This window comes from Rattus norvegicus, chromosome 6 (genome assembly GCF_036323735.1).
Source record: "Rattus norvegicus strain BN/NHsdMcwi chromosome 6, GRCr8, whole genome shotgun sequence".
Classification (NCBI taxonomy): domain Eukaryota; kingdom Metazoa; phylum Chordata; class Mammalia; order Rodentia; family Muridae; genus Rattus; species Rattus norvegicus.
Window position 1 is genome coordinate 117,900,470 of NC_086024.1, and position 8,412 is coordinate 117,908,881.

Genomic DNA, 8,412 nt, shown 5'->3' on the forward strand with positions numbered 1-8,412 from the left:
CTTGAAATCCCATTATCTATCTTTGGAATGATGACTGAAGAATGTGACCACACTTGGATGGTCTTACATTACAAGATAATGTCTGTCTCTTGGGCTCATTGAAATTCCAAAATGACCATCTCTGGCACCATTCCAGGCCTTCGAAATTGTCTGCATTCCCCATGGTGCTCCTCCCCTACAGAAAAAATAAAAATAGACGACGTCTCTGAATACTGGCAAGTCTGTGCTCTCTCGCTCTGGCGATTCTCTCTTGCTGGGATACTGCTTTCTGTTTGCATATTAATAGACTTAGTGCCTTTCTCGCTATTCTGATCTATGTTCATTTGTTCTATTAAACCTTCTGAAGTAGCAGGTAAATCTTACTTCCACCCTCCTAAGGAACGCTGATGGATTTTCATTAAGGGATACTTGTGACATGGGGAACTCTTAGAGTATATGTAAAGTATTCTATGAGAGATTCTAAATCTTTATTTTTTCTCAGAAAACATTTTTATTAAATGTTTATTGAAATGGAATTAATACTTTAACTTCAAAAATTACATTTCAGTACAGCTTTTAAAGAATTTGCCTAAAAATAAAGCTTACACTAATTTTTTTTTAATTTCATTTGCAAATCAGAGATTTGGCAGTGTCCTTTCCAAATCAACTTAACTTCTTGATCAGTTGAACTTATTTTGTAAGTATTGTGCCCAGGCCATAGTTCAAATATCTAGATTCTAAAGTCTTGTTATAGTGCCTGAGAATTTGCATGTGAATGAGATAAACATCAGCTCTCATAAATATCTTGGCATTTTTCTGTTCCAGCTTTTAAGGTTTATATGTTTAGAATTGTAAGGTAGGATGTAATAATGAAAACTGTGCAAGGGCTAGGTATTGTCTGCTGAAATAAAGTCTCTCAGCCCCTAGACCAGGTTTCTGAGGTTGCTTTTAATCCTTACCACTTCTGGCTTCCTATTTTGAGTTCTTCTTATGTACTCAAACTATACAAGTGGATGCAAACTTCCTAGCTGTTTCAAGAACCCTGGCCAAATGTTGGAGGCTGCATCTAGGTTTTCAGTTTTCAACTAAAGCCAGTAACTTCTCCCTTATAATATGTGTTCTCTGGTGTTTGTAACTTGTTCTTTAAAGTTAAATTTCATATTGTTAGCTGGCACTTGATGCAGGTACTTGTAGGGAAGTGATTCTATACTTAAGAGAGAAAAACTGCTGCCCCACTTAAAAGCTGGTAATTTCCATTCAAGGCCGTTTTATTTTTATTTCAGTGAAGGGTTTTGAAGACACACAGCAGGAATTATCCAAGGTTACCACAACACTGACTCCTTCATTTTAGGTTACCTGGAATAAATTGCTTATTGTAATGCTAATTCTTTTGAAGCCACTGCTTTTTCCTGTCTTGGAGCATGCGATGATTCTTATTTGGAACTGAACATACTCAGGATTATCCGTGCCTCAGTGTCTGATGCTGAGTCTTCCCTCTATCAACATGCAAACATTTCCTGCAATAAATGCCCCCATGGTACTTGTTCACGGAGAACAGGAGAACAACCCTTTATAAATTAGTGCCAGCATTCTCTTGTTTGCTGCCGGCAATCGAACTGTTTCCATTATGTTCTATTTGCACTTACCTGTTTGATAACCACCTCCTGATGAACTCGCAGGGGTAGTTCACAACACCTATACCTCCAGATCAATGATGATATTAGGAGATCTGAGTCTGTGACAGTGACTTCAAGAGAGAGAAAGTACTTAATTGCCTGGGATCGTAGTAGAAATAATTTCCCAGATTTCTTGTGGATATGAGGGACTACATGTAGAATGCTTACCAATAGAATATAAGAGGAAACTCTGGATACCATTTCCGGGTCTGCTCTGTAAAAGCTCTATGCTGATTTTTCTTTCTTTCTCTGATGCAGACTTGATATTTTATAACGTGGCACTACTTCCTGTTCATTCTCTGCCTCGTGATGGCAATGCAATATGATCGGTGCCTCTTATATTGCCTGTTACTGTCGTCATGTCTTTCATGGTGCTACCGTTTCCCTACCACAGCGGAAAGACCGTCCTGCACTGAGAGCCAAAATAAACTCTTCCACTCATAAGGAACCAAGATTGGTCCACGACAAAGAGAAAATCTATTAATGCATAAAACTGAATGAGGAAAGCAGGGCTGTTACATTGATTAACATGGCCATGTGGTCCTTGGGCATTTAGAACTGAATTGTAGGCGAAATGTGAAATAATTTGAACTTTGGGTTGAAGAAAAAATCCACTCCAACATTATAAGCAAAGCTGACTCTGTCAGTCTTGTGAGAAAATGGAAGAGTAGTGAGTGGAGTCCAGGTTCATGAAGTTTCCAAAGAACTACACTGGGGACTCCACTTGATGAAATTTCCTTGACTACGCTGCTTAGTGGATCTCACAGTAAGAAACACCTGCTTTTCTACCAAGTGTGGAGTTTCTATCAGTTGGATAGATCTTACAGGCACATAGCCTCTGAAAGTACAATTCTTCATAAGGTAAGGAATAGTATTAAATGTTTATTGTAAGCTGTACTTAATAGGCAATTCACACAGGACCTCAGAAATCCAGAGAGGTGATATATATTGGGGAAGTAAAAATGATGCTAATAAATTTTCAAAGGGTCATGACTAAGCTATTAGAAATTGGACTAGCCCTGCCAAGATATATATATCCACATACTGAGTCTTTCTAAGGAGCTAAATTTCAAGGAGATGGAATAACTAATCTAGTATAAAAATGTGAAAGCAAAACACTTATTCAGGTTGGGGCATGGCAATTCTTGTTTTATTTTAGCTGTATTTAAAACAGGAATCCATTGCAGGAAAGATTTGAAAATTTAGACTTCGGCTGGAAAAGTAGTTCCATGTTGGGCCCAGAAGACTTGAAGTACTAACACCAATGAAAAGAGCCAATTGCTCTACACCAGAATAAATTGAAGAATTTCTTGAGAACATCCTGAGATCATCAAGACAATTCCCATCATTCAGGCTCAAAAATGTCAAAGTATGAACTTTTTTTTTTTCAGAAGAGAGCTCTCTGGTGTCCGGGAGATACAGGGTTTTATGGACTGAAATGCCTTTCTGACAGCTAATTTTCCCATATCTATCTATTCAAGCTATTAGAAGTTGTTGTGGCTGTGAGTCAAGGGGCCTAAATAAGGCTTGACTTGGTTTCTGAGCTCTCATTATTCATGCACTGTTGGTTTTGAGGGTAAGAGGTGTGGCATCATGAACACTTCTGCTGAAATTTCAAAAGGGCTTTTGGGAGGATAGTCATATATCAAAGCTTTAGGGTTCTTGCTGCACTGAACATCCCAAATGCCTCGAAGTGCCAGGCCCTCATCATTTCAGGGTAGTTCTCTCTAGTCTGTTGGAACCCAATTCATGTCCAAATGTTGTCTGTTATACCAGGTTCTGTTGAATGTTCTGCAGGCTTTTTAGCTTTCTTTGCTTAAACTTCTTTGCAACTTTTTCTCCTCCCCCTTGTTGGAAGCATTTTTTTTTTACCCAAAGCTAGCATACCTTGGAAAAATTTAACTTCCTAATTTTCATAGGGGCTCATAGTTAGTAGTCTGTCTTTAGTCTCAAATGAAATTTGGGTTTGATATTTTAAGAGATGTAGAACAGTGTAAAATTTAACCAAACAGTGGATGGGGCAGAGACCCTTGGTAATTGACTGAATATATTTTTGTTTTACAAGAGGAATAAGAGTCTATAGGTACAAAGGTTGTTTTCTATACCTTAAATATCATTAAAGGCTACTCCCACTTTTTACTGATATGAGGTGTTAATGGGATCATTGAGACATGAGCTTAAGGAAAGCAAGTTAAATCATCAAAATGATACACTTTAAACTGACTGAGATTTTGGTCTTCCTTCCCCTCTTTGCTTCACTACTGACAAACGGAAAGACGCTTCCCGCGTGGTTACTGCCTTGCAGCAGAGCCAGTCCACCCTAGACTGAAATTTTAGGCGTGTTCCCAGTTGCCCCAGCCCTTCCCAGCTACAAGAACTTGGGTTTACACTTAGGTATAATTTTTAAAAGACAGCTGTTTTCATCCAAAACATTACAAAGGACGTTCTGTAGATTGAGTTCAGGATCATGGGAGATCAAAAAACGATTCTTCAAATATATCAATCGATACATTGGATGCTCTGCCAAATAAGTTCTTCTCAACATTCCTGATGCTGTGAGTCTTTAATACAGTTCCTCATGTCGTGATGACTCTCAACCATAAACTTATTTTCATTGCTACTTCATGACTTTAATTTTGCTACTCTTATGAATCATAATGGTATGCAGGATATCCGATACTGTGTTATTCAACCAACCAAGGGGTCATGACAGGAAGGTCGAGAACCTCTGACCTAAGGCACTTTATATCCCTGAAAACCAGGTTTCTCTGATCTCCTCTAGTCCTCCTGTCTCCTTTCCTCTGTTCACTCTCCCCAAAGGAAACCACAGAAGGTTGAATTCTTTTTCCCAAAAGTGAATCATGAAAAACTAAAATATCGTTTTCTCAAAGCAACTTTCAAAGCAAAGTAGAAATCTTGCTGCAGTTTCCCCCCACTTTTTCCTGGAGGTGCTAGCACAAAGGTTTACTCAGTCCTACTTCCTGGCTGTAGGTCTTAGGATCTTCATTTCAGAGGGATCAAACCCTGTAACCAAGGAGAAGGAATGCAAAGACAGAGACCACAGGAAGACACAGTTGGGTTGAATGTGTTTCTCACCTTCAACCTGTTAACATTACATCATAGCCCTTTTTACAAATGCATTTATACATAGCTGTCGTTCTTTATTGAACAGCATAAAAAGGGACAGTTTTTTTTTTCTGAATCCTTAGGTCTTCATTCCTGAAGTCTCCTTTGTCTTGAGCAACTTCATGTAAATGAACTAGTTTTTCCTTGTTACCCTTTTGTTATTACAGTGCCACTGCTCAGTATGACTGATAAGGACAGATTTCATTTTCTACTCATAAGAGTCTAGGGCAGTGGTTCTCAACCTTCCTAATCCTAACCCTTTAAGGTAGCTCCTTGTGCTCTGGGAACCCCTAAACATTGAATTACCTTTGTCACTTCTTCATAAATGTAATTTTGCTACTCTTATGAATCATAATGTAAATATCTATGTTTTATGGTGGTCTGATGCAACCCCTGTAAAAAGATTGTTCAACCCCAGAAATGGCAATCCACAAGTTAAGAAGTGCTGTTCTATCAAGACCACTCCAACAAGATAAGCTTCTTTATAATAAGCTGTCCTTTCAGGAGGGAAAGCCCATTCACTTTGCCATAGTTTGTCAGCCAGAGAGAAGTCAGTCATAAATTTCACCTGCATTCACTGGGAGATGATTAAGAACAGAAGTAATATCAGGTCATGGGATCCATGAAAGGCCTTCAATTATCACTGCATGAATGGAATGCTTAAGTACTCAGTATTTATTAGAAGAAAATGTAATGGCTGGTTGGCATATAATTTTGTCAAGCAAATCACAACTGAATAACAGAAAAATTTATTTGGTTCTTAAATTTCTTTCATGAATTAGGATGAATAATTTTTAGATAGATTGAGGAAAATTAGAATATAATTAAATATATTGTCGGATATGTCTGTGAGGGCAATTTCAGAGAAGAATGAATGAGTAGAGAAGACATGCTCTGATTCAGGTCACGGGTATAGAATGTTAGTGTTCAACACAAAACAAAATGTAGAAAAAGGAGGACACACACACGCACACACACACGCACGCACACACACACACGTGTGTGTGCGCATCTGATTTCCTAGTTAGATGTGTGCTTGATATATCTTGAGTAAATATCTATATTTTAAAATAATTTTGTCCATGTATATTGAACTACAGCTTGTTTCGTCTGGAGCACAATGACATTTCTACGTGTTATTTTAATATCAGCCTCACACTTGACTAGATCATTGGCTTTTCTTGTTATGAGTCTTCCAGTTTGAAATATTTGATGTTCATTTATTTCCCTATTTCTTTTTTTCTTTTCCTTTCTTTCTTTTCTTTTTCTGTAGGAGAAATATACTACCACCCAACCTCTACTAGAAGGCTGGCAGCCCCGAGAACTCCTCTTTTAGTGTAGTGTGTTCTGGATACATTCCTACTCCAAAGAAAATGGGGTATTTCCCTATTTCTGCAAGCTGCAAATGGCAACTAAAGAATTATTCAGCTTCTCAAATACATTTTGTCTTATAATATATATATATATCATATATATGATATATATGATGAATCTTGTTTCTCTAAATAATGTTGACACATATAGAATCTTACAAACAGTAATACTAATTGACTGTGCTACATGATTTGAATAGGGGGCTCTTTATTTTTAATAACTTTATATATATACACTTATTTTTTCGTCCTTTTTATCAATTGCACTGCCTCATCTCTTCCACTGAAACCATCTTCTTCTGAACAGGCCCTTGACTGTTTCGAATGCTGGTATTGGTTTTAACTGGATCTTTTGCATTTGTTTGCTTGTTTCGTTTTACTCAGCAAGCTCAATTATGGGTGCTTGCCTGAATGGAAAATTTATTCTCTGGGACCTGGGCTACTTATCAATACTTATACTGCTTAAAAAAATGCAATCCCCAGAGCGAATTCCCCTTCCATGAAAGAGAAAAGAGTGAACCACTCACTCCTTGATGCAAGATGAAGTGATGGGGGTTTCCGTATGCAGCCTTTGTGCAAATAACCACAGCTGCAATGTGTTTATTAGTGCATCAACATGTAATGTGCAAAAGTCGCTGTCTCACAAGTCCTACCCAACAGTTAGCTCTCAAATCCTCTCAAATCCCATCCACATTTCCAGATCTGACCCAATTCTTAGAGCGGCTGTTATAGACATGTTAGAGCTCAGCTGTCTATTGTCACTTACCCTCTGCACTTTTGAAGAACATCTAAAATGTCTTAATATGTAGATGATGTTGCATTTAAGAATAATAAACATCACATAACAGTTATTCTGTAAAATATGAAGATGTCTCTATTGGAATCCTTACAACATAGAAGTGCAATTGAAGGGAAAAAATTAGCTTTTGTTGTTTGAATTTAAGTTGGGGTAAGATACATTCTAAGTCAGCAGGGGACATAATTCAGGGAGGTTATATAAATAATTAACCTTTGGGAATAAGACTTGTTCTGCAAACACACATATCAATAAAGATAATTATTAGCTTCTGTTCACCTTTAGCCAAAGATTGCTGGAGGTAATTTAGAAAACATTTGAAGTATTTGCATACAACTCAAGGTGTTACATTTTATGCAGGTCTCATTATTAATATAGCAGGCCATCGGAAGCCGCTATATTTGTGTATAAAGTATAGCACAGTACTTATTGGATTGTCAAGCAGCAATTACTCTCTTTAAAGGAAAACAATAACAGTTTTTACTTTTTGAAATTAGAAGACAAGAAAATAATTTTATCATATTGCAACATTAATCCCTAAGTAATAAATTATATGTGTGTATGTATGTGTGTGTGTGTGTGTGTGTGTATATATATATATATATATATATATATATATATATATATATATATATATATTGAGCAAATGGTTTGGTGAAGAAAAGACATAGATGTCTTTTCATGAGTTGTTTCTTTCATTAATAAATAGAATCGTATAAGAATAAATTCTAGGGTTATAATCAGCAATTTATTTGAGACATAAATCATTTCAATGCTCCTGTTAATGTTTCAGTTTATGTTTCAGACATTAATGACATGCTCTTTCCTTATTTAAGCCCGTCTAGAGGATTTTATCTGCCTTTACTTGAAGGTGTGCTAAATGAGTTTATAATGATTCACTGTTATGCATAACCTTTGCTTTCCATGACTGAAGGAGAATTTTAAACCTTTATGTTGGAGGAAGCTACCAAGAAGTTTCCATCTTACTTTCAAAGAGTCCTGTTTTTCTTCTACATTAATCATATTCTATTTAGTCCTTTAAGGGGAATTTACATTTATCATGGTTTCATAGATTCATTAGTGGGTACATTGTAGAGAAGGCACGGCTGATTTCTGCACACAGTATAGGGACGGTTTTTGTTTCCATGTACACATGCCCAATGCGGCCCCTTCCATCTCATCTCTTAGGGTCATCTTGGAGTCTGAAGGCTCTTGCAAGTTGAAAATCTACATCTCCGCAGCAATTAAGTTTGGCAATAAATGTTTACCACATAGAAAGAAGCATAGAGATGATGTCTTGTTTGTGTGCCATTTTTATCTTAAATGCAATGATCCAAATTAAAGCTTCAATGAATATGACTTTGAGTATAGCCTTATTTCTCGACCTAGGAAGTGTCTGGTGATTTAAAACAGTAACTCTGTTCACAGTAAAGGTGGCTTGCTTTCCCCCTTCTGGATTCAT

The 8,412-nt window shown here is 37.0% G+C and overlaps 1 non-coding gene across 1 annotated transcript; it reads right to left on the reverse strand.

The window, feature by feature from the left end:
* Nucleotides 1-6,046: 6,046 nt before the first annotated feature.
* Nucleotides 6,047-6,183, reverse strand: LOC120093484 (small nucleolar RNA U109). Its single transcript, XR_005486528.1, has one exon. It is a non-coding gene; the product is annotated as a small nucleolar RNA U109 (small nucleolar RNA).
* Nucleotides 6,184-8,412: the final 2,229 nt, after the last annotated feature.